General features: G+C 46.5%; 2 long non-coding RNA genes across 2 annotated transcripts; one reads left to right on the forward strand and one right to left on the reverse strand.

Annotated features, from left to right (window-relative positions):
• Positions 1–2,067: 2,067 nt before the first annotated feature.
• On the reverse strand, positions 2,068–6,687 carry LOC140420160 (uncharacterized). The gene is made up of 2 exons (XR_011946212.1): positions 6,607–6,687; positions 2,068–4,194 (listed from the first exon to the last, which is right to left on the reverse strand). It is a non-coding gene; the product is annotated as an uncharacterized lncRNA (long non-coding RNA).
• A 5,994-nt stretch (positions 6,688–12,681) lies between these two features.
• Positions 12,682–19,932, forward strand: LOC140420161 (uncharacterized). The gene is made up of 2 exons (XR_011946213.1): positions 12,682–13,012; positions 13,291–19,932. It is a non-coding gene; the product is annotated as an uncharacterized lncRNA (long non-coding RNA).
• Positions 19,933–26,617: the final 6,685 nt, after the last annotated feature.

Consider the following 26,617-nt stretch of genomic DNA (forward strand, 5'->3'; position numbering starts at 1 on the left):
TGAGCCGACTGGCCTGGCCCTGTGCTGTAGACTCAATGGAACAGAGACAAATGTATTTATTTTAGATCTACCTGTAGAAGTATGATTTTAAAAAATTCTTGGGATGTAGGCATCACTGGCTGGGTCAGCATTTGTTCCCCAATCATAATTGCCCTTGAACTGAGTGGCTTGCTAGGTCATTACAGTGGGGGACAGTTAAAAGTCAACCACATCTGTGTGGCTCTGGAGTCACATGTGGGCCAGACCGGGTAAGGATGGCAGATTTCCTTCACTAAAGGACATTAGTAAAACAGATGGGTTTTTACAACAATTGATAATAGTTTCATGGTCATCATTAAACTTTGAATTACAAATTTTTATTGAATTCAAATCTCACCATCTGTCCTGGTGGGATTCGAACCCCAGAATAATACCTGGGTCTCTGGATTACTAGTCCAGCGGCAATACCACTAGGCCACCGCCTCCCCCATACTATCCAGGATAAAATAAATGCAAAGTCATGAGACTGTCCAGAATGTACCTGTTGTATAGAACCTTGGTCAGACCGCAGCTGGAGGACTGTGTGCAGTTTTACTGCCCTGGTCGCCAGAGGGAAAGGGCAACAAAGGTTCACCAGACTTGTTCCGGGGATGGCAGGACTGCCCTTTGAGGAGAGATTGGGGAAACCTGGCCTGTGTTCTCTAGTGTCAAATAATGAGAAGTGATCACAATGAAACCTACAAAATCCATAAAGGAATAGACAGGCGAGATGCAGGTGAGATGTTTCCCCTGGTTGGGGAGTCTGGAACCAGTGGACACAATTTCAAAATAAGGGGGAAGCCACTTAGGATGGAAAGTGAGTGGGAAAAGATCTGGGAAATGGAGAACATTGTGGGAAAATGTGAAATTGTCCATGTTGGCAGAAAGAATAAAAAAGCTTATTATCTGAATGGTTAGAGATTGCAGAGCTCTGAGATTCAGAGGGATCTGGGTGTCCAAGAGCATGAATCACAAAAGGTGAGTATACAGGTACAGCAAGTAATTAGGAAAGCTATTAGAATGTTATTGTTTATTGTGGGGGAATTGAATACAAAAGTAGGTTATGCTTCTGTTCGCATGAATGAATCCAAAAGAATCCCTCGACATTCAGGTCTGCTTCAAACATCACAGTTTATTGTTGTAACGCCGGCGGGGAGTAATTCTCTGGGCAAAGGCAGATACCTCTCGACTGAACAAAGGGAATCATCATTTTTTATACAATTTCAAATAGTTAGTCAGCCCAACTCAGCCGGACACGATCCAATCACAATGATTGTAGGTTGCACACATTGACTGGTAGATCCAATGGGCAGCAGGGAACTGAGTGATCAGCTCATGGACAGCTAGGGGGTTACTCATGAACTCATGATGCCTTCCAGACCCCCTCATCGACCGTCCTTGGGTCTTGAGTATACATAACTCCCTTATCTTAACCTTGTTACTGGCTGGTACCACTGTCAGAATTTCGTAAGAGCATCCCCCTTTGTGAGAAAGAGAGAGAGAGCTGACTGGTGGTGATTTAATCTGAGGGTCACCACACCTCAGACGAGGGGCAATGTTGAGGAGGCAGGGCCTTCTTGGATGACCTCAGCTGGTATGGAGTAGAACCCACGCTGTTGGTGTCGCTCAGTATCACAAACCAGCCATCCAGCCAACTGAGCTAACCAATCCCCTGTAATATTAGTTATTGCCTGTCTCCCATCACACCATTTAATGTTGTTTCTCAGTCCATGTCAGACAACCTGCCCCATAGCTTGATAATTTTCTTCTGTGAGAAACACCGAGATAAATTAAACAAAAGATCCATGTACCCTCCATTGCCCATCTCCATGGCAAGGTGGCATGCTTTAGGGGGATCCAAACAGAAATGGGAACTAAATATCTTCCAACCACTGTTGCTATATTTACTTGCTATAAATATGGCAGCTAATAAGGTTGCCCTTCTTAATCTAGATATGAATAGGATATGCTTTCAGAGTCACCAGGTATCAAATGATACCGCCACAAGGTTCAATCGGATATCGATCAAAGACCCAAACAACCAGTTAGTTAGTTCAAGATCAATAATACTTTATTTACACACAAGATTAACTTACGCATGCAACATAAACACTACGAGCTAAATTACACCTATCACTATGACAACCTGTACTTAACTTCAGGCATCCGGCTTAGGTCAGAGGAACAGTGGTCTTTGCTCGAATCTGGATCTGCTGGGTCTGGAGAAGTAACTGTGGTTCAGCTCGGCTCATCCGCATGGTAGCGAGCGTTGAACTTGAACTTGCTTCTGGTCGTGGTGCTACAGATGGAGTCCGACGTTGCCGGAGCGCCAGGTCCAAAAGAGACCGAACACATGGCAGTGTCTCTCTTTATCCTTGGGGGGGGGGGGGGGTTCGCACTCTTTTGGGCGGTCCTCCAGTTTGGACCCAATAATTCGGCAGTCCTCGATCACTGCCTTCGATTTGAGCCAATAAAGGAGCGGGTGCTTTGATGGCTGGGCGGGTCCTGAGTTTATGCTTCCCGAGTAAAGGGAGTGGCACCGAAATGTCTGGAATTGTATTGGATACCTGAGTACCAGTTCCTTTATCTTAGGGAAATGGGTCATTAGCATGCAAATCGGCTGGCGGTTTCGATCCCGTCTGCTTCTGCTTACAAATATACATTTAGGCTCTGAGCCTGCCTGAATCTTACATTGGCCATATTTCCCTTGAGGCTTTGCAAATGTCCATGTTTCTTTGTAAGTGGCCATCCCAGATGGCTACACCACCAAACACTATTTCGCTCTGTGATCCTCGTGAAAGTTGAAGCCAGGAATTCACAACATGGCTCAATGATCATCAGCCGACTGGAGGCAATTTTGTGAGACAAACCAGTCCAGCAGGAAGAAACCCTCCGCCCATCCCTATTGATCAACTGACACAATTAACAAAATGCAGTCCTGGATGCGATTGAGAGCAGACCAGCGGAATCCAACCCCTGTAATCAATTGTGAACTTGGGGTGTGAGCATGTGCGATGAAACACAAAGTCTCTCCCACACTGAGAGCAGAAGAACGGCCTCGCCCCATTGAGAACTTGGCGGTGTCTCCATAGTTGGGATGGATCACTGAATATCTCACCTACTCAGAGCAGGTGAACGGACTCTCCCCAGTGTGAACTCGCTGGTGTGTCCGCAGGCTGGATAACCAAGTGAATCCCTCCCCACAATGAGAGCAGATGAATGGCCTCTCCCCAGTGTGAACTCGCTGATGGCGCTGCAGGGTGGATAACCGAGAGAATCTCTTCTCACACTGAGAGCAGGTGAATGGCCTCTCCCCAGTGTGAACTCGCTGGTGTGCCTGCAGGTGGGATAACTGAGTGCATCCCTTCCCACACTGAGAGCAGGTGAACGGCCTCTCCCCAGTGTGAACTCGCTGATGTTTCTGCAGGTCAGATAATTGAGTGAATCCCTTCCCACACTGAGAGCAGGTGAACGGCCTCTCCCCAGTGTGAACCCACTGGTGGCTCCGCAGGTGGGATAACTGAGTGTATCCCTTCCCGCACTGAGAGCAGGTGAACGGCCTCTCCCCAGTGTGAACTCGCTGATGTTTCTGCAGGTCAGATAATTGAGTGAATCCCTTCCCACACTGAGAGCAGGTGAACGGCCTCTCTCCAGTGTGAACTCGCTGGTGTCTCTGCAGGTCAGATAATAGAGTGAAACCTTTTCCACACTGAGAGCAGGTGAACGGCCTCTCACCAGTGTGACTGCGTCGATGAATTTCTAGCACAGACGGTGCTATGAATCCCTTCCCACAGTCCTCACATGTCCATGGTTTCTCCATGTTTTGGGTCTCCTCGTGTCTGTCCAGTTCGGACAATCAGTTGAGGCTTCGTCCATACACAGAACACGTGTACGGTCTCTCCCCGCTGTGAATGGTGCGATGTTTTTTCAGGCTGTGTAACTGGTTAAGGCTCTTTCCACAGTCAGTGCTCTGGAACACTCTCACTCGGGTGTGTGTGTCTCGGTGCTTTTCCAGTCACAATGGTGTTTAAAATCTTTTCAAGTTGACAGATGAGGCAAACATTTCTCCTTTAGATTCGAAGGCCAATGATATTCAGGTTCCAAGGAATTGAGGGACTGTCAGATCCAGACGACATGTATTAGATTTCTGTCTGTAATTTGTCCTCTTTGAATCTCCTGTTAAAACAATTTACAAAAGACATCACTGTCAGTGCAGGATAGAAATTCAGAACAAACTATTCTAGTTTCTCTGGAACTTTCTTTTCTCTTGCATTCCGCAACATCTGTAAATCTCCGTCCCACACATTCTCCATCCATTCTCACTCTGCTGTACCTAATATTCACCCTCCCAATTCTCCTGAAGGTGCTGATTCAGGCTGATTGACAGATCCATGCTCACTGCTTCCTGGCCTGGACACAGGGACCACAACAAATCGGAGCTGCAGTCGGCCATTTGAACCTGCTCAACCATTCAATGAGAGCATTGGCCGATCTACCTCAGCATCATTTTCCAAAACTATCCCCCATATCTCTCGATACCTTCACTCCCTGGTTCTGGGAGAGAGGAGTGAGGGGGAGGGCAGAGGTGTGGGAGATGGGTCGGTCACGGTTGAGAGCCCCGTCGACCACAGTGGGTGGGAAGCCACGGTTCAGGAAGAATGAAGACATGTCAGCAGCACCGTTTTGGAAAGTGGCATCATCGGAACAAATGCGACGGAGGTGAAGGAACTGAGAGAATGAGATGAAGTCCTTACAGGATGTGGGATGTGAAGTGCTGTAGTCGGCGTAGCTGTGGGAGTCGGTAGGTTTGTGGTGGATATTAGTGGACTGTCTATCTCAGAAATTGAAATAGAAAGGTCAAGGAAGGAAAGGGAAGTGTCGGAGATAGACCATGTGGAGGTGATAGAGGGGTGCAAACCGAAGCAAAATGAATATATTTTTCCAGACTTTGCAGAACACCTCCGGTCCATCCGCAAGCAGTTCTCAGACCTTCCTGTCGTTTGCCATTTCAACTCACCGCCCTGCTCTCAGTCCTCATGTCCGTCCTTGGCCTGCTGCAATGTTGAGGTGAAGCCCAGCGCAAACTGGAGGAACAGCACCTCATCTTCCGATTAGGCATGTTCCACCCTTCCGGACTTAACATTGAGTTCAACAACCTCAGACTCTCCACCACCTTTACCCCATTTTTATCTATCAATTTATTTTTGTTTTAATTTCTTCCATTGATCGTTTTTTCCCTCCCCATTATTCTCCTCCCCTCCCCCCATTCGAATTATTTCAAGTTGCCCTTTGCACACTGCTCACCTTTATTCTGCCATTCACACATTCTAACCTTTTTATGTACCACTATCAGCACCCTACTTAGCCTTAATTACCACCATTTGCATTCCTTTTATCTTCTGTTCTCGACATCTTTGTCTATATCTCCACCTATTGCTGGTCCTTATCCAGCCCCACCGCTCTATTCCACCCCCACCGCTCCATTCCACCCCCACCGCTCCATTCCACCCCTCCCCCACTACAGTACAAATCTGACCCCATTTCCAGTTCTCTCTAACTGTCACAAAGAGTCATCCAGACTCGAAACATTAGTTCCCTTTTCTCTCCACAGATGCTGTCAGACCTTCTGAGATTGTCCAGTATTTTCTGTTTTTGTTTACGATTCCAGCATCCACAGTAATTTATTTTCATAATATATCTAATCTGTACCATGTAAAAACACTCGACATATCTCTGTCCGACATGTATTTACTGTTCCTTTAAATTTTAGCCATCTCCAATAATAATAATAATCTTTATTGTCACAAGTAGGCTTACATTAACACTGCAATGAAATTATTGTGAAAAGCCCCGAGTCGCCACATTCCGGCGCCTGTTCTCGAATTTACAGTGCAGAAGGAGGCCATTCGGCCCATCGCGTCTGCACCGGATCTTGGAAAGAGCACCCTACCCAAGGCTATACCTCCACCCTATTCCCATAACCCAGTGACCCCACCCATCACTAAGGGAAATTTTGGACACTAAGGACAATTTAGCATTACCAATCCACCTAACTTGCACATCTTTGGATTGTGGGAGGAAACCGGAGCACCCAGGGGAAACCCATGCATACACGGGGAGAACGTGCAGACTCCGCACAGACAGTGACCCAAGCCGGGAATCGAACCTGGGACCCTGGAGCTGTGAAGCAATTGTGCCAACCACTATGCTACCGTGCTGTTCCGGTACACAGAGGGAAAATTCAAAATGTCCAAATTACCAGACAGTACGTCTTTCGGGACTTGTGGGAGGAAACCGGAGCACTTGCAGGAAACCCGCATAGACACAGGGAGAACTCTGGGGAAACCAACCCTTTTAATTGTGAACATTAGGAAAGAAACCACCCTTTTAGCCAAACAAATAGATGTGTCAAGCTGAGGGAGCAAAGGATGTCAATGTCTTTAAGAGAGAGAGACCTGGGCCAAGCTTTCCAGAGTCTGCACCCTCCCCGGATTCACTTCCTTTCCCTTCAGTTGCTGCAAGTGACCAATTGAAGGTGAGAATGAGAAAAGAAATGGAAAAGGGGAGAAAGGAAAGTGTTTTACTCACAGATGTTGGAGACAGGAAGAGGTTTCAGTCTGTGTCATGGTCAATCTTCATTAACACAACGTCTGCCTTCTGATTGGCTGGAGGACCAAAGTCCTTCCGGTCCTCCCAGTTTCCCATTGATCAATACCTCAGCAGGAAGGCCAGGGGCGGGCTTTCCTCCACACATGCGCAGCTTCCCCTCAGCCTTGGACATGCGCAGTATCTGATCACCCGCCAGTGCGGTGAATAGAGCGGTTTCCCTAGCGCGGGGGATTGTGGGAGCTGCGGCCGACACTGTCCAAACTCCTGGGACTGGGGTGAAAAGTGGAGGAGGGGCAGTGACCTCACCCTGACACAAAGTACATGTTAGTCGTCACGGGGATTGATTGTGACGTTCGCCCTCAGCACCTGGGGAGGGCAATAGGTGAGTGTGAAACTGAATCCGAGAGTCAGCATCTTCACGGGAGGAGACTTGGGGGAAAGCAGGAGGACAGAAGGATAAATTAGTGTCAAAATCAATAATGAGGAGAGCATGGGTGGGGGTCAAATATTTATAGTTTGAGAGGAAGAAGGATTTTCCGTAACAACTAGAATTGTCAGTTGTGAATTTCTATTCTGTAATCACAGCGATGACTTTAAAAAAAAACATTTTTTAATATAGATTTCGAGTACCTAATTATTTTTTTCCAATTAAGGGGCAATTTAGCATGGCCAATCCACCTAACCTACACATCTTTTTGGGTTGTGGGGGTGAGACCCACGCAGACACGGCGAGTATGTGCAAACTCCACATGGACAGTGACCCAGGGCCGGGAGTGAACCCGGGTCCTCAGCACCGTGTGGCAGCAGTGCTGACCACTATGCCACCCTGATGATGTCAATCCTATCACACCCATTAAAGTCTCTATCAGGTCAGTCTTCAACCTTCTCTTCCCCAGGGGAAATATCCCCAACCTGTTCAATATCTCCTGAAACTTAAACATTCTCAGTTCTGATATCATCCTTGTTAATCTTTCTTGCACATCCTGGAGACCCTATCTCTGTTTTAAAGGGTATATAATTAATATTTAGATTTGGTTTAATTTGGTTTAAGGTGCCTTATTTACTCAGTTCCAAACTGACCCTCTAAAATGCTTCAATTCGAAAGAGGCTTAACAATCAGGCAAGAGAGGACTCTGAAATGTCAATGTTTATTTTTTTAAAGCAGTATACTGATGAAGTACACAAGTGACGTTCACCACCAAAATTGGGTGACCAGTTCTGGTAGAAGTGTGAATCTTCTTCAGGTTCCTGAACCAACAGTGTTTTCCTAAATTCCTGCCCAGGAGCACTCAGTGTCTCCACGACTAGAGTCCAACTTACAAAACCCAGGATCACTCACAAATCCCACTTTTACCTCTTGAATTAACATGACCTCATCTTGAATAAGACCTGTTGTAATCAGACAATTGGTCATGATTGTCACTGGGTTAATTTTATTGGATTTAACCATTGATGTAAATTGTTCCATGGAGCAGAATAATGGGACTGTTCAGGATCTTTCTAATATCTGAGTTCAGACAAAATCATGAATGGTTTGCATAGAGTACATAAAGAGAAACTGTTTCCACTGACAAAAGGATTGTTAACCAGAGGACAAGATTTAAGGTTATTCACAAAAAAGCCAGAGGGGAAATGAGGACGATGAATCTGTACACAGTGAGGTGCTGTGATCTGGAATGCACTATCTGACAGGCTGGTGGAAGCAGATTCAACACCAGGAGTTGGATAAATATTAGAAAGGGACTAGTTTTCAGGGTTCATGGGGAAAGGGAGGATAGTGGGACTAATTGAGTACTTCTTTCAAAGAGCCAGCACAGGCACGATGGGCCGAATGACCTGTGTGGTGAGATTCTGTGATCAAAGATGAATAAATGTGTGTCTGCAATATGTATAGTGATGTCAATAATGTCTGGAATTCCCCTTTCCCCGTTTCAGTTGTCTCCCTTTCCTTCCAATTTGATTTTAGACAGAGAACAGAAGCAAATGGCTTTCAGTACATTGAGCAGCCCCGATCTCTATTCTCAGCCAGCGTTACACAGAGGGGGAAGGGGTGGATTCTCAGACCAGCGAGTCAAGGCAGCCTCTTTAAATGGGCAGTTCCCACAATGTATTCATTGACCACACTGGGAGCTCCTGTCCTCTCCAGTCAGCTGGCTCGTGCCAAGGACCCGGGTTTGATTCCCGGCTTGAGTCACTGTCTGTGCAGAGTCTGCACGTTCTCCCCATGTCTGCGTGGGTTTCCTCCAGGCACTCCAGTTTCCTCTCAAAAGTGCAGAAAGACGTGCTTGTTATGTGAATTCGACATTCTGAATTGCCCCTCACTATACCCGAACAGGTGCCGTAGAGTGGCGATTCGGGGATTTTCACAGTAACTTAATTGCACTGATAACGTAAGCCTACTTGTGACACTAATAAAGATTTTTATTATTAGGTGGGATGAAGTATTGAATCTCTTCCCACAGTCAGAGCAGGCAAACGGCCTCTCGTCAGTATGAACTTGCTGGTATGTCCACAGGTTGAATGGAACACTGAATACCTTTCCCACACAGAGCAGCAGAATGGTCACACCCTGAGTGTGAATGTGTCAATGAGTTTCCACTGTAGACGGACAACTAAACCTTGCTGGTGTCTCCGCAGTGTGGATGACCTTCTAAACTTCTTTGTGCAGTGAGAGCAGCTAAACGGTCTCTCCCCAGTGTGAACGCACTGGTGCATTTCCATTGTTTCTCCATCGTGCGGGTGTTTCCTGCTGTCCCTCCAGGTTAGACAATCAGTTGAAGGCTCACACAGGATACGTGTATGGTCTCTGCCCGCTGTGAATGGTGCAATGCTGTTTCAGGCTCTTTCCACAGTCAGTGAACTGGAACACTCTCACTCGGGTGTGTGTCTCTGTGCTTTTCCAGTCACACTGATGTTTAAAACATTTTGAAGCACAAGGAACAATCAAACATTTCTCCTTCTGGATTTAAAAGCCGTTGATATTCAATGAATTGAGTAACGTTGTCAGATTTTGAAGTGAAGTTTGTTTTTAAAACAAATATTTTTATTCAAGTTTTCAACATTTTAACATTTGTACAACACACAAACAAACAAACCCAAACCTCAACACCTCTCTCCCCAACCACAAACTGCCCCCCTACTCTTCGAAGGCCACCAGATCCCCAAAATATAACACAAATAAAACCCATCTCTGGTGGAACCCCTCATCTGCCCCTCTCAGAGCAAATTTCACCTTCTCTAAATACAAGAACAAGAACTCCATTGGATCCTCCAGCCACGTCGAGGCACCGGTGCAGCGGGAGGGGAGCAAGTTGGTCTCCACCTCAACAGATCCTGCCTGCAGGCAATCAACAAGGCGAAGGCTAAAACATCTGCCCACTCACCCATCTGCAGCTCCGGCAGGTCTGACACCCCAAATACGGTCACGAAGGGACCCGGCTCCAAATGCTCATGCAGAACTTTAGACATGGTGCTGAACACTGACCCCCAAAATTTCTCCAACTTTGGGCAGGACCAGAACATATGGACTTGATTGGCTGAACCCCTCCCACACTGCTCACAGCTATCCTCCCACCTCCTTGAACAACCATCTCATCCTCACCTTCATTAAGTGCACCCTGTGCACAACTTTCAATTGAATCACCCCCAGCCTCGCACACGAGGTTGAGACGTTAACCCTCTGCAGCACCTCACACCATAGTCCTCCCTCCAACACCATCCCAAACCCTTCCTCCCACTTGGTCTTAATCCTTTTCATGGACTCCTTGTTCTCTGCCATAATCCTACCATAGATCGCCAAAACAACCTCACTCTCCAGCTCCCCCCACCCCCACCCCCCCACCCCAACCCCCCCCCACCCCATCCCCCCACCCCACACCCCCCCCCCCCCCACACCCCCACCCACCCCCCACACCCCCCCTCACCCCCCCAGACAGAGAGACTGTGCAAATAAACAGTGGATCAGTCGACATCAATAATTTTAAACTGCCTGTGATAAAGGAAATCTATGTGCTGTGTGTGATGGGAGGAAGTGGGCTCTGTGTCTGACCATCACCAAACTTGTTTCCCTCAAATTGGCAGATAGTGACATCCTGACAGATGTAAACAGATGTCCTTCTGGGTTTAATATGACTGTCAGCTATGCTCCGACAGACGAACTGTCAGTCTCTGCCTGACTCTCCTACAGCTTCCTCTCATGGTTGAGTTGGACAAGGAACACTCATCACTTGAGCTGGGAAAAGCCATTGACTGCTGAGCAATGGGTGAACATGGATTCAGATCCGCTTCTAAGTTTTGTGTCATCTGCAAACTTTGAAATTGTCCCCTGCAACCACGATCTAGATTATTAATATGCACCAGGAAAAGCAAGGGTCCAAATACTGACCCCTGGGGGACACCACTACAAACCTCCCTCCAGCCTGAAAAATATCCATTGACTGTTATTCTCTGCTTCCTATTATTCTGTCACTTTTTGTGTCCACCGTACCACTGTCTCTTTTATTCCATGAGCTATAATTCTTCCCACAAATCTGTTGTGTTGCATTGCATTGAATGCGCACTGAAAGTCAATGTACACTACATCAACGGCATTACCCTCGTCAACCCTTTCTGTTACCTCCTTAAAAAATCCAGCAAGTCAGTTAAACACGATTTCCCCTTTAGAACTCCATACTGGTTCTTGCAAATCAGTGCATATTTTCCATGTGGCATTTAATTCAATCTGGAATAATTGATTCTTGAAGCTTGCCCACCAATGATGTTCAACTAACTGATCTGTAATTGCTGGGGCTATCCTTTTTGAACAAATGCATAAGATTTGTAATTCTCCAGTGCTCTGGCACCTTCAGCAAAGACTGGGAAATTATTGCCAGCTGCCCTGTAATTTATATTCTTACTTTAACACTTCCACCTTATCAATTTTGAACCCATCTAGGGACAAAGTTCGCTAGTCTGTCTCCATGGCCTGGGTAGCATCTATCTCCTTGGTAAAGACAAACAGCAAGTTTAGTTTTATTTTGAATAGGGTGTCAGTTACTGTTTCTCATTCTTTAAAAGCTCCTTCTTCACATTTAAACAGGTAATGGTAAGAGGGAGAAAACTGATACACAGTGACCCAAAAACAAGATACTGTAAACATTCAGATAAAAGCAAGTTACTGCAGATGCTGGAATCTGAAACAAAATCAGTAAAAACTCAACAATCTCAGCAGGTCTGACAGCATCTGTGGAGAGAAAGGGAGCTAATGTTTCAAGTCTGGATGGCTTTGACAAAGAGTCATCCAGACAAAATATTTGCTCCCTTTTCTCTCCACAGATGCTGTCAGACCTGCTGAGATTGTCCAGTACATTATGGTACTGTAGTCATTCCCTGTCTACCCAGCTTTATTTTGAAGTCAGCCCCTGAATTGTGTGGACACAGTTTCAGATTTCCACATTTGAGGAACAAACATTGAAATATTTGCTCCAGATCCACAGGGTTTCATCTGTTTAAAGCCACAAACAGGAAGGTCCAGTTTTCTCCTGGAGTTTGAGACAAATCAGCTCAAAATGATGCAGAGCTCCAGCCAATGTGGGAGATTCCAGCTGATCCCCGCCCCTCACGCACTCCGACTGGTTGGAGGACCAGCTGCTCCCGTTGAGTCATCCAGGTCCGTCCCCTCTTTCTATTGGTCGGGGGCTGCCGTCAGTCAACCTGGCATTGTGATGCAGTGCATGCGCAATGTGGCTGCTATAGTTCGACATCAGTGCGCAGGCGCGGGAACGGAGTTTGGAGCATGCGCAATTCCAGTGTAGGCCTCGGGAAGGGACTCCTTTGTCCCGGAGAAGCGGAGTCAGCGTCAGGTGGTGGGTGGGAGGATCTGCAAACCCTTCAGAATCATTGTCAGCTCCCTGATTTGCAGCTGCCGGGAACAGGCCCAGGTTAACCCTCCTACTTCAGCGACTGGAGGATGGTTCACACCAGAGGAGGGGGACAGTGAATAAGAGCTGACACTTTGGACTCAAATCAATGAGGATTCTGATCTCTGGAAAGGAAGGAAACCCTGGGAGGTGGGCGGGGAGGATTTACAAACACCCGCTGGAGGCCCCAAACCCCCAATAGGAACCTGCAGGTCCCGAGTTTGCAGCTCCCGGGGCTTGTTTACTTCTTGTCTGCCCAAGTGAGCGGGCATCAGGGTCCCAGTGACCAGGACAGAAAATGAGTGATTAATTGATTTTATTCTCACTTTGCAAAGAGGCTTGAGAACTGAACCCAGCCAGAGTGGAGGCAGGAGGTAAACTGTAAGGAAAATAATTGTGAAGGTGCTGTGCTGGGTTTGACGGGCTGACCAACTCTCATGGTGAAAATTAAGGGTGGTGTTTGCCAGAGCTGTTGGAACATAGAAGCGGTAAGGAACATGGTTTTGTGCATTGATAAAGATCCAATTTATAGTACAGCCAGCATCCAGGCAGCATGCAGACTAGGACAGTGGACTCAGATACATTTCTGTAAAATATGGGACTATTAGTCACCCTGGGATTTGCATTCAGCACAGTGAGCAAGAGAGTGTATGGGAGTAGGATTTACTGTTTTGCAGGTACAAATGAGGAAAATATGTTGTATAGAAAATAGTATTGTATGTTCAGGATTTCTCTCTGTATAACGTTTTGTAAACTTCTTTTCCAGGGCACTAGAATGGGTGGATTTACAGACAGGAAGCTCAAACTGAATATCACAGCATGATCTGACAGAGTCACCGAGTCGCCACGGCCAGAATATCATTAGTCATTGAATTTGGAAGGAGCAATGTTTGTGTGTTCTGCCTGTGTGACACCATTTCAAACATCATTGTGACTGGAAAAGCATCAGGACACACACTGGAATGAGAGTGTTCCAGTACATTGACTGTACAAAGAGCTTTAACCAGTAAAACAGCCTGTAAAAAAATCACACGATTCGCAGCAGGGAGAAACCATACAGGTGTTCTGTGTGTGTGGACAAAGCTTCAACTGACTGTCCAAACTGGAGAGATATGAGGAAAGTGGCACCATGGAGAAACCGTGGAAATGTGAGGACTGTGGTGAAGGATTCAATTCTTCACCCCGGCTGGAAATCCATCGACGTGTTCACACTGGGGAAAGGCCGTTCAGCTGTTCTGTGTGTGAGAGGAGATTCACTCAGTCATCTGCCCTTCGCTTACACCAGCGAGTTCACGCTGAGAAGAAACCATTCAGCTGCACAACCTGTGGACAGAAATTCAAGTCTTTATCCATCCTCACTGAACACCAGCGAATTCACACGAGTCAGAAACCATTCATTTGCTTTGTGTGTGGGAAGGGATTCACTCAGGTATTCACCCTCCAGACACACCACCAAATGCACACAAACGAGGAACCATTCAGGTGCATCACCTGTGGAGAGACTTTCAGTCAGTCAACTGACCTCAGTGAGCACCAACACACTCACACTGGGGAGAAGCCGTTCACCTGCTCCGTGTGTGGGATGGGATTTCCTTGGGCATCCCAATTGCTGACACATCAGTGGGATCACACCGGGGGGAGACGGTTCTCTTGCTCCTTGTGTGGAGCGGGATTCACTCAGTCACAACACCTGCTGAGACACCAGCGAGTTCACAAATGACTGCAGGGATTGGAATCTGCTGGTTTGCTGCTGCTAATCGCATCCAGGATTGATAGTCTGACAATATCTGGTTTGATTCTGCTGATGTTAACAATCTCTATAACTGGCTGCAGTTTAATATTCTGAAAATGTCACTGATTTTTGGGGCTGCAATGTCCCTTTTTAAAAGCCCCATCTGTGATATTTCTCCTTAATTCAAGAACTCTCAACAGGAACACATTGACAGTAAAATTATCATAGATTGTCATAGAATTTACAGTGCAGAAGGAGGCCACCCGGTCCATCGAGTTCACACCGGCTCTTGGAAAGAGCACCCTACCCAAGGTCAACACCTCTGCCCCATCCCCATAACCCAGTAACCCCACCCAACACTAAGGGCAATTTTGGACACTAAGGGCAATTTATCATGGCCAATCCACCTAACCTGCACATCTTTGGACTGTGGGAGGAAACCGGAGCACCCGGAGGAAACCCATGCACACACGGGGAGGATGTGCAGACTCCGCACAGACAGTGACCCAAGCCGGAATCGAACCTGGGACCCTGGAGCTGTGAAGCAATTGTGCTATCCATAATGCTACCGTGCTGCCCACGTTAAGAACTTGTACTTCAATCCTAACTTGGTCTTTGATGCAAATCAGTGTCTAAAAGGTTCCACTGATTAACATCTCCAATTACAAACTGCAGATTAATCCTTGCTGACAATGCTTACTGACTTCTTCAGTGTTCTGTCCATTATGATATTAAATTGTGAAGGAAGCGAAACAAACAGTGAAATATTATACAGGTACTGTAAAAACGTACATAGAAATCTTAACATCAACATGTATACTGATGAAGTTTGGAAGTCGCTGAGTTGAATCATTTCTGACACAGCAGCAGCAACATTTGGTAAAGGTGGAACCCACAACAAAGACTGGTTCAGACTCACTCAGCCGAGATGACATCTGTCATTGAAGCAAAAAGCAAAGTCGACCTGATGTGCAGCATAAACCCAACAGCTAGAACACTGCATTACTTGAACGTAGCCAAGACAGTTGTGTAAATATCAGGGAGATCCTGTGCAAATAAACATTGGACCAGCCTCTGTCAATAATGCCAAGCTGCCTGTGACAATGGAAATCTACGACTGATGGGGTGAAGAGGGATCTTTGTCCGACCATCACTAAAGTTGTGCGGCTGAACTTGGCAGCTGGTGAAGTTCTTACCAACAGAAGTAAACAGATGTCCTGCTGGGTTGATCACGACTGTGAGCTGGACACCTCCCAGACTCTGATTGCCTCTATTGCAGCTTCCATGTTGAGTTGGAGAAGGAACCCTCACCACTTGAGCTGGAAGAGGCCATTGATTGCTGAGCAAGCAGAAAGGCACCCGGCAAGGATGGGATTCCAGCTGATCTGCTTACACACGGACAGTCCCATCGGCTGTCACACCTTCATGACCTCCGACGTCTCTGATGGGTGACAGGAACCATTCCATACGTGTGATGCAAAATCATCACAATATATAAAATCAGCAGTGACAGAGGAGATTCCAACAACTACAGGGACATCTCACTCCTTAGCATCACTGGGAGGACCTTCACTCGGGTCATGTCTAAAAGATCCATCTACTTGCAGACTGATATATCCAGAAGCATGTGGTGAACCACTGTAATAGGAGATGTAAGGTAGGACCTGCACTACAGGTTCGCCGGTAGCTCCTGCCGGCTGGCTCCGCCCACGGAGAACTGTATAAATATGCATGACCTCCAGTGCCCTGCCATTTCGCCAGCTGCAGAAGGAGACCATGCACCTGACTGTAATAAAGCCACAGTTCTACCCAACTTTAGTCTTTGTGCAATTGATCATGCATCAATTTATTACAGTCAGATTTTCCACAGAATGGATATCAGAATTAAGCCCGATCGCCTGCAGCTAGATCCGCACTCGCCCGACGCCAGAAAAGACTTTACTCACTGGCTAGCATGTTTTGAGGCCTACATCAAGGCTGCGGACCCCGAGCCAACGGAGGCTCAGAAGATAAACGTCCTGTACTCCAGACTGAGCTCCTGCGTGTTCCCGTTGATCCAAGACGCCACGAATTACACAAAAGCAATGGAACTCCTTAAGGAACACTACGCGCAGAAGGCGAACACACTCTTCGCCAGGCATGTACTCGCCACCCGCTCGCAACTACATGGTGAGTCCATCAAAGACTTCTGGCGGGCCCTAAATCCACTCGTCCGGGACTGTGACTGTCAGGCCGTTACGACCGCCGAACACGCAAATCTCCTCCTGCATGATGCCTTCGTGACGGGGATTGCGCGGACCGCATCCGAGAACAATTACTGGAAGGGGCCACGCTCGAACTGGCGGAGACAAAAACCTTGGCGCTCTCCATGACGGTCGCATCCCGTAACGTATAATTGTACCCCTCCCGCCGCGCTGCCCACCCTTCTACTCTTTCCTACCCCTCCTGGACCCCGCTGATGACCTCCTCAGCTGGGGCCCTGCCTTCCCAATTCGCCGCACGCCGATCCGCGCACCCCGGGGGTCCCCGCTGCTACTTCTGCGGTCAGCAGAAGCACCCCCACCAACACTGCCCGGCCCGCACTGCAGTTTGTAAAGCCTGCAGTAAAAAGGGCCACTTAGCGGCTGGGAGCCAGGCCCGCGCAGTCGTTGCGATCGCGCCCGCTGTTGCCCCCTACCCCACGCCAGACGCACAATGGGAGCCACAATCTTCTCCTCCCGGGTCCATGTGCGACCAATGGGCGCCGCCATCTTGTCCCCCTTCGTCCATGTGCGCCCTGTGGGTGCCGCCATCTTGTCCCGATCCCTCGATGTCCGCACCATGGGCGCCGCCATCTTGTCCCGACCCCGCAATGTGCGCACCAGTGGCGCCGCCATCTTGTCCCCCACAGGGTCTCCAGACATCCCTCGTGCATCAAAGCACAGTGCGCTTTCTCTGCTGACAGGTCTGCAGTGAACATGATCTTCTCCACATACCAGCTACAAGAGAAGTGAACAATTGGTATTTAATCTAAAATGTCTATGCTGAGAAAAGTGAAACGTTATCATTACTGAGTGAAAGTGAACCTTTCAGTGTGAATCACAATTTAATTGTACAATTGGAAAAGGCACCAAAATGTTTGATTCCCTCAAGACAAACTTCAGCCTTACATAGAAACATAGAAAATAGAAGCAGGAGGAGGCCATTCGGCCCTTCGAGCTTGCTCCATCATTCATTATGATCATGGCTGATCACCCAACTCAGTAACCTGTTCCCCACTTTCCCTCCACATCCTTTGATCCCTTTTGCCCGAAGAGCTGTATCTAACTGCTTCTTGAAAGCAGACAATGTTTTGTCCTCAACTCTTTCTGTGGTAGTGAATTCCCCAGGCTGACCACTCTCTGTGTGAAGAAATTTCTCCTCGTCTCTGTCCTAAAAGGTCTACCCATATCCTTCGACTATCACACATGGTGCTGGACTCCCCCACCATCGGGAATATCCTTCCCACATTTACCCAGTCTAGTCCTGTCAGAAGTTTATAGGTTTCCATAAGATCCCTCTCATTCTTCTGAACTCCAGCGAACATAATCCTAACTGGCTGAATCTCTCCTCATACATCAGTCCCACCATCCCAGGAATCAGTCTGGTAAACCTTCGCTGCACTCCCTCTATAGCAAGAACATCCTTACTCAGATAAGGAGACCAAAGCTGCAGACAATATCCCAGGTGCGGCCTCACCAAGGCCCTGTATAATTGCAACAAGACATCCCTCATCTAAATCATGAATATATATTGTGAATAGCTGAGGTCCTAGTACCAATCCATTCGGAAAAATACTTGTTTATTCCTACTCGTTTATTCCTACTCTTTATTTCCTGCCTGCCAACCAATTTTCTATCCATCTCAATACACTATCCCCAAACCCATGCGTTTCAACTTCACATGCTAATCTCTGATGTGGAACTTTGTTGAAAGCCTTCTGAAAGTCCAAATAAACCACATCCACTGGCTTCCCCTCATCGACTACTAGTTACATCCTTGAAGAATTCCAATAGATTTGTCAAGCATGATTTCCCTTTCATAAATCCATGTTGATTCTGTCCAATTCTGCCACTGTTTTCTAAGTACTTCGCTTTAAAACCTTTGATCATGGACTTTAGAATTTTCCCCACTGCCGTCATCACGTTGATTGGTCTATAATTCCGTTTACTTTCTACCTCCCTTTTTAAAGAGTGGGGTTACATTAGCCACCCTCTAATCTGTAGGAACTGTTCCAGAATCTGTACAATCTTGGAAGATGACCACCAATGCATCCACTATTTCTTGAGTCACTTCCTTAAGTAGTCTGGTATGTAGATTATCAGGCCCCGGAGATTTATCGACCTTCAATCTAATCAATTTCCCCAACGCCATTTCTCTACTCTTATTTCCTTAAGTTCCTCCCCTCTCTGAACCCTGCATTCCCCAACATTTCTGGTATGTTATTTGTGTCGTCCTTTGAGAAGACAGAACCAAAGTATGTATTGAGTTGCTCAGCCATTTGTCTTCACCAATCTCTTTCTCTTCGCGTATCTATAGAAACTTTTGCAGTCAGTTTTTTATGTTCCACGCCAGCTTACTCTCGTACGCTATTTTCCCCTTCCTAATCAATCTCTTGGTCCTCCTTTGCTGAATTCTAACCTGCTCCCAATCCTCAGGTTTGTTGTTTCTCCTGGCCAATTTGTGGGCTTATTCCTTGGATCTTGAAGTAATATTTCAGAACTCACTAACTGTGGGAGGCTCCACCCTCTTTAAGAAGGTTGAAGCTGACCGATAAAAGCTAATGTTCTTGCTTTATTTTTCTTCAGGTTTATTCCTGTGATTTGGAAAGGTGCCTCAAGGAGAATGGGGGAAAAAAGTTACAATTGGGCAAAGCTGAAACCCCCTTCCCAAAAGAATTGGAAAACAAAGTTTCAAATGGTGTTTGGTTCATCTTTGATCTGAAAAGGAAAGTCACCTAAAGTCAGCACAATTGGGCACAGTTAGAAATGTTTGCTCCAATCCCTTTGCAAACAAACAGAGAAGTTAACCCATTCCACTGACAGCATGGTGACAATTTGCCTTTTGGCTTTATCCCATTTCTTATCTTTCAAAACAGGGTGTTTGAGAACGGGAGATATGGGAGTTACCTCCTAACTGATTTCAAATACTTGTGTCTCTGATATACAAAGACAGGAAGATTTGTAAGAAATAAATGATAAAATATGAAGCATTTATTGAATATTATAGGAATAGCTCACTGCCTTTCTCGCCTGTGACGAAATCTTCCACAGCAGTTTGCTGGGTGACAAACACAGGGCAGGCCTGTTCTTTCTGCCCAGGACTGGTCTCTAACACAGGCTCTTAAATTGACATTTCTAACCCTGATATGATTGGATCTCAGGATCCATCCGCAAACCATTTGTCTGTGTAAAGGCTAAAACAGGAAGAGATTTCTAAAAAGATCCATACTGGCTTCACCCAACACCCACACTGGCTCACAGCAGTGAACCATCCAGAGGAGACTGCAGCCACTAGTAATGGAGACCAGTACTCATTCTGCATCATCCGTCTGTCCTCTGGGACTGGGAAATCATTCTCAGGCTGTATGATGTTTTGTGTGTCCATTATGCATCATTTTTAAACTGTTGTTTCTTAATAAACCAGCGTAAAATCGCACATTAGCTTGGTCCCATTTTTGGGGTTATCTGTGACTCTTGGATCAAGTATCTCACCGATCACTGCATGCTGTTCTGGTCACGATATTATAAAATGATACCAAGGCACTGAAGAGGGTGCAAAGAAGATTTATAATTGTGAAACCAGAAATGTGTAGGTACATATAAAATATCAGGAAAGGATTGACAGGCTGGGTCTCCTCTGTCCTTAGAAATGAAGGCGGAGGGGATAACCTAATAGAAATGTTTAAAATAATGGAAGGTTTTGTGAGAGAGGATATGGAGAGAATGTGGAGAAGAGCATAACTAGAGAACATCAATACTTTATACACATGATATGGAGACACCAATCCATATCTACACGTGTTCCAGATTTTAATGTAATTGTCCAATACAGAAAACACAGTATTTTGTGTCTGTGTGGGTCTCACCCTCAAACCCAAGGAAGTAATAAGGTATGAGAATTGAAATAATATAGAGTTAGAAAGGAGAAAAGTCCAAAAAATGGAGCAGTCTGCGACAGGACACAAATTAGTTGCCTCTTATCCTGGAGAAATTAAGGACCCAACAAAGTGTGCGTCTGAAACATTAATTTATTTGACAAATATCAAAATATTAAACTCCAACTGGTATCAGGGATTATTATCAACAGAAACAAACTCCAGCTGTCAGAATGAACATGGTTCAGTCCTGGATGTGATTAACAGCAGCAATAACAGCAGAATCCAACCCCTGCAGTCACTCGTGAAGTCTCTGGTGTCTCAGCATGTGGGATGACCAAGTGAATCTCTTCCCACGCACACAGCAGATGAACGGCCTCTCCCCAGTGTGAGTGTGTTGGTGTTTCAGCAGATCAGATGTAGTTTTATAGCTCTTCTCACAGTCAGAACATTTAAAAGGTTTCTGATCACTGTGAACAAGTTGATGTGTAGCAAGGTTCCAGAAGTGAAGGAATCTCTTCCCACACTCAGAGCAGGTGAACGACCTCTCTCCAGTGTGAACTCTCTGGTGTCTCTGCAGGTTAGATAAATGATTAAATCTTTCCCCACACACAGAGCAAGGGAACAGCCTCTCCCCAGGGTGAACTTGCTGGTGTGTGAGCAGCTTGGCTGAATGAGTGAATCCCTTCCCACACTCGGAGCAGGTGAATGGCCTCTTTCCGGTGTGAACTCGCTGGTTCATTTCACTTTTGAAGCTCTTCTCACAGTCAGAACATTTAAAAGATCTCTTATTACTGTGCACAAGTTGATGTTTCATAAGGTGTGCTGACTGAGTAAATCCCTTTCCACACAGGCAGCAGGTGAACGGTCCCTCACCAGTGTGACTGCATTGATGAGCTTCCGGCAGGGATGGAGATTTGAACCCCTTCCCACAGTCTCCACATTTCCACCGTTTCTCCATGGTGCCGATGACCTTGTGTCTCTCCAGATTGGAGCCTCATTCACACACAGAACATCGTGTACAGTTTCTCGCTGCTGTGAATGATGGGATGTTTTTTCAGGCTGTGTAACTGGTTAAGGCTCTTTTCACAGTCAGCTCACTGGAACACATTCACTTGCATATGTATGTGTCTCGGTGCTTTTTTCAGTCACACTGACCTTCCCACAGATAGAAGACAAACATTTCTCCTTCCACATTCAGGGGCCGATGATATTCATATCCTGACAAATCAAAAGGCTCTCAAATCTTGAGTTTGCTGCCTGTAAGTTTTTCCATTCCATACCCTGTAAAAAGAATCAAAGTAGAATGAAACTCAATAGACAGCACAAAAACAGGTCATTGTATCCAGTGTCAGTGTATATATTCCCCATGAGCCTATCACTTCTCTCTGTCAGCAGGTATTTCTATTCCTTTCTCTCTTGTGTCTGCAACTTGCTAAGTGCATTCATGCTGTTTTCCTCAACCAGTCCCTGTGGCAGCAAGTTCCACACCCTCTGGATAAAGACATTGAATCTAACCAGTACTATCCTGTGTGGCCGCAGAGCAATGCTGCCTCTTTTCTCAATTTCCTGCAGAGGCCGAATCATTGTTGATGAAAAAGCGTTGAGCCCAGCAGCATTACTCTTGTCTGATCATCTCTGGAAAGCAGGCGTACCAGCAAAGGCAGCTCAGCCTTCACAACACTCAGAATAAAGCCGATACCTTGTCAAGGAACTGCAATGAACCGCAAACAACTATTTGTAGGAATCTCTGTCTGCCTATCCTCCGGTAAAACAGCTTGAGATGTTAGTGGCGCTATGTGAATAAGATGAGGTGTTTCTTCATTCAAGTTTGTCAATTGGAATTCGACATCCTTGAAGGCTGTGGATGCTCAGTCGCTGAGTATATTCAAGACTGAATTCAACAGATTATTGGATACAGAGGGAAAGAAGGAAAATGGCGACAAGGAGAAAAAGTGGAGCAGGCTCTATGTCCTCCAACTGCTCCTGTTTATTCTGCTCTTAAGTGGCTCTTGATGGACAGTGTACTCTTTACATTTAGTAAAATGACCAATAACGATTTCAAATTTTATTTTGGTTCCATTCAGGTTCCGAGAATCGTAGAGGTGCATTGCACAAGAGGGGGCGATGGGGGTTGTTCAGCCCATCTTTCCTGTGCTGAATTTTAGAAAGAACAGACTTGTTCAGTCCGTCATTCCCATTTCATGTCCCACGCCTTGCACCTTCTCATCCTTGGGTAACTATCCACCTCTCTTTGAAAATTAATTAGTGAATCATACCGCTGCATTTTCAGGCAGATCCTGGAATTCACTGAGTTTTGCTCAACTGCCATTGTGATACAGGTAGTTCAGTGAAGGTTTTGCAGTGGGCAGTACGAGAGTATTTCAAAAATATCAACTGAAAAATATGTTTGAATATTAAAATTATTGGATGGGAGGGTAGAGCTGGTCCAGGGTTCAGAATGATTTTTCTTCTGGTCACTGGGACCCTGAAGCCTCCACTTCCGGTTCCTTCACCAAAATGGCCGCACATGCGCCGCTTCTACCAAGTTTCTACTTTGTTTCTACCAAGATGGCGGCCGGTCACCTGGGTCAGTGGGCCGACACTAGACTCTGGACACTTTGGGAGCAGAAGGGGACAAATAGAAGTGGAGAGACAAGAGGTGAAAGAGACAGATTTTATACAACTACAACTTCATCCATGATTGAATAGTGGAGTGGACTCGATGGGCTGAATGGCCTTACTTCCGCTCCTATGTCTTATGGTTTTATGGTCTAACTTGAACAATAACTTTGACAGAATCTCAAACCCCCAACTTCCCCAAAGTAAGAGGTGTATATGAAAACCACCACCTCCAATTCACACATCGTCCTGACTTGTCTGACATCCAGAATTGGGTGAGCAGACATTTCCTCCAATTAAACATCGGAAATAGCGAAGTCATTGAGTTTGCACATTCTCCCAGTGTCTGCGTGGGTGTCATCCCCACAACCCAAAGATGTGCAGCGTGGGTGGATTGGCCACGCTAAATTGGAAAATAATAATTGGGAACTCGAAATTTATTTTTAAAAATAAATAGTGAAGCCATTGTCTTATGGCCCTGCTACAAACTCCATTCTCTAGCCACCATCCACCTCGCTGGAAACTGTGTTTATTTTATCCTTTCACAGGGAGTGGATATTGCTGGGAGAAATCATTGCCCACTCCAAATTGCCCTCGAGAAGATGGTAGTGAGTTGTCTTCTCAAACCGCTGTAATACATGATGTGTAGGTTGAGTCACAGCATAGCCAGGGTGGGAGTTCCAGGATTTTCACCCAACAACAGTGAAGGAACAGTGACATAGTTCCAAGTCAGGATGTTGTGTGGCTTGGAGGGGAACCTGCAGGTGATGATGTTCTCATGTGTCTGCTGTGCTTGTCGTATGAGGTGGTCACAGGTTGAAAAGTACTGTCTAAAGAGCCTGATGAGTTGCTGCAGTGCATCTTGTAGGTGATACACGCACTGTGTGCGACTAATGCAGATTTCAATGTCATATTTGACCAGATGAGCTTTTGACTACATATTTGCACCATCACTAAGACTGTTTATATCCAGCTCAATAATATTACCTGACCTAGCCCTCACCTCAGTGTGTCTGCTCTGAAACCAACATCTATGCAACTGTTATCTTTAAACTTGATGATTCCAACATACTCCTGACCAGCATCCCAACTTTTATCATCTGTAAACTTGAGATCATTTGCTGCCCATTTTCTCACTCTTACCAATTCCCTTTTCACTTGGCGCAGTCTTATCAACTGGTTGAACTGTTGATTACCAGAGGCAGCAGCAACACATCCAGCTCTACCTGGCCCTGCTCTCCTCTGCCTAAACTGGTCACTATTTCTGGATTATTCCTGGAAGCAAGGACAACCCAGATTCTGTTCTTCATGATCATCTTCTTAAATCTCTCTCCTGACTTCGAACAAGTGCAAGGAGCTCATTGATTTCTTTGTCACTGACACTGAGATCACCCGTTCAGCTGAATCTACTTCCAAAAGTTATTTGTGAACTCGCCTGTGTCTCATTAGGTTTTGTGACTGCGTGAATCTCTTCCCACACATGGAGCAGTTGAAAGGCCTCTCCCCGGTGTGAACTCGCTGGTGTGTTAGAAGGTCAGGTGAATTAGTAAATCTCTTCCCACACTTGAAGCAGATGAACGGTCTTTCCCCAGTGTGACCACGTGTGATGAACTGCTGAATCCCTTCATACACACAGAGCAGATGAATGGCCGCTCTCCAGTGTGAATTTGCTGGTGTGTGCGAAGGTTGAACAATCGATTAAATTGTTTCCCACACATGGAGCAGGTGAAAGGTCTCTCCCCTGAGTGACTACGCAGATGAGTTTCCAGTTGGGATGGAGATATGAATGCCTTCCCACAGGCCCGGCATTTCCAAGGTTTGTCTATGGTGTGGATATCCTTGTGTCTCTCCAGGTTGGACGATTTCACACCTGTAGATTTCAAATTTCTCATAAAAAGAGTTTATAAACATCATTGTCAACACCGAATAAAAATAAAGGACAGACAATTCTCGTTTGTATGGAACAGGTTTTCTGCACTTCTTTCTGCGAAACAGTAAATCCTCATCACATACGTTCTTCCTCTTTCCTATGCTGGAATCCAAACCCCAGGGTGACAAACCAGCCCACATTTTATGGGCCATATTTGAATCCACTGAGATTTGCTGCTTGGTTGTCTGACTCGTCAACTGGACCTATGTAGAACTCTGTTCCAACCGTTCTGGCAGCCAACCACCCCCTCCCTGGCCTCACATTTCTGTCAGCAGCCCACCCAACACCGCCCACCTCGTCACACAGACCCATGCAGGCTTACCTTTAATTTTCACCATGAGAGTTTGTCAGTCTGCCAAACCTTTCAAACCACCTTCAAAATTCCTTTCCTTACAGTTTACCCGCTCCCTCCACTCTGGCTGGGTTCAGTTCTCAAGTCCCTCTGTGTAGAGTGAGAATAAATCGGTAATTTTCTCTCCTGGTCACTGGAATCCTGATGCCCCGCCCACTCTGTTGTTTCACCAAGACGGCCGCAGCTGAAGCAAACAAGCCCCGGGAGCTGCAAAATCAGGATCTGCGGGTTCTTCTTGGTGGGTTGCGGCCTCCAGCGGGTGTTTGTGAATCCTCCCCGCCCACCTCCCAGGGTTTCCTACCTTCCCAGAGATCAGAGTCCTCATTGATTTGAGTGCAAAGTGTGAGCTCTTATTTATTGTCCCCCCTCCCTCATCTTCTGATGTGAACCATCCTCCAGTCGCTGAAGCAGGATGGTGACCGTTAACCTGGGCCTCTTCCTAGGAGAGAGAAGCCCCGCAGCTGCAAACCAGGGAGCTGACAATGATTGTGAAGGGTTTGCGGATCCTCCCTCCCACCGCCTGATGCTAACTTTGCTTCCGCGGGACAAAGGACTCTCCTCCAGACGAACAATAGCATTGCACCTGTGCGCTACTGTCTCACCTCATCAACCGCACTGCGCATGCTCCAGATCACAAAGCCCAGGGGAATGATTGACGGCGGCTCAGGACCACTAATAATAGGGGGCAGGACTGGAGGACCAAATGGGAGCGGCTGGTCCTCCAACCAATCTGAGCGAATGAGGGGCAGTGAATGAAGCATGCGCAGTGCGGGAAATGGCGAGGGGTGGATGCTTTTTTTCTCGGATCCGTAATTTGTAAGCGGAAAATCACAGATCGGAGCGTATGATGGAACCGGCGTGTGGACGGGAAGATTTCTATACAGGTTGTGTGATCTACAAACTCCCTCAAAAACTCATCAATCGCATTTGTACTGAGCGGGGCCAAAGATCCCTTAAATCGTCCCGGTTAATGATCACCATCTTTATTGGGGGCAATGTGCGGCACTGAGCATCTGCGGCCGCCATCACGTTGGGGGCATTATTTTCATAGCTGGGTGGAGCTTGTCCCCCATTGTTTCGAATAGAGAAAACCTGTCCATCAAACTGGGTCACCCTTTGAGTCCCAGTGTCTTAATGAGGAGGCAGGGTGGAAGCAGGGAAGGAAAGAAAAGGATGTAAATCCTGCTCTCTGGATCCTACTTCCTCAAGGGATGTCCTGCCTTTTGTGCCCAAAAATCTGTGGCGAAGGTACCCTAAAACATATGGAATTATGCTCACTACTCCCAAAATGTTCCCCTACTGAAACCTCGACCACCTGTCCAGGCTCATTCCCCAATACCAG

Source organism: Scyliorhinus torazame, chromosome 5 (assembly GCF_047496885.1).
Source record: "Scyliorhinus torazame isolate Kashiwa2021f chromosome 5, sScyTor2.1, whole genome shotgun sequence".
NCBI classification, from domain to species: domain Eukaryota; kingdom Metazoa; phylum Chordata; class Chondrichthyes; order Carcharhiniformes; family Scyliorhinidae; genus Scyliorhinus; species Scyliorhinus torazame.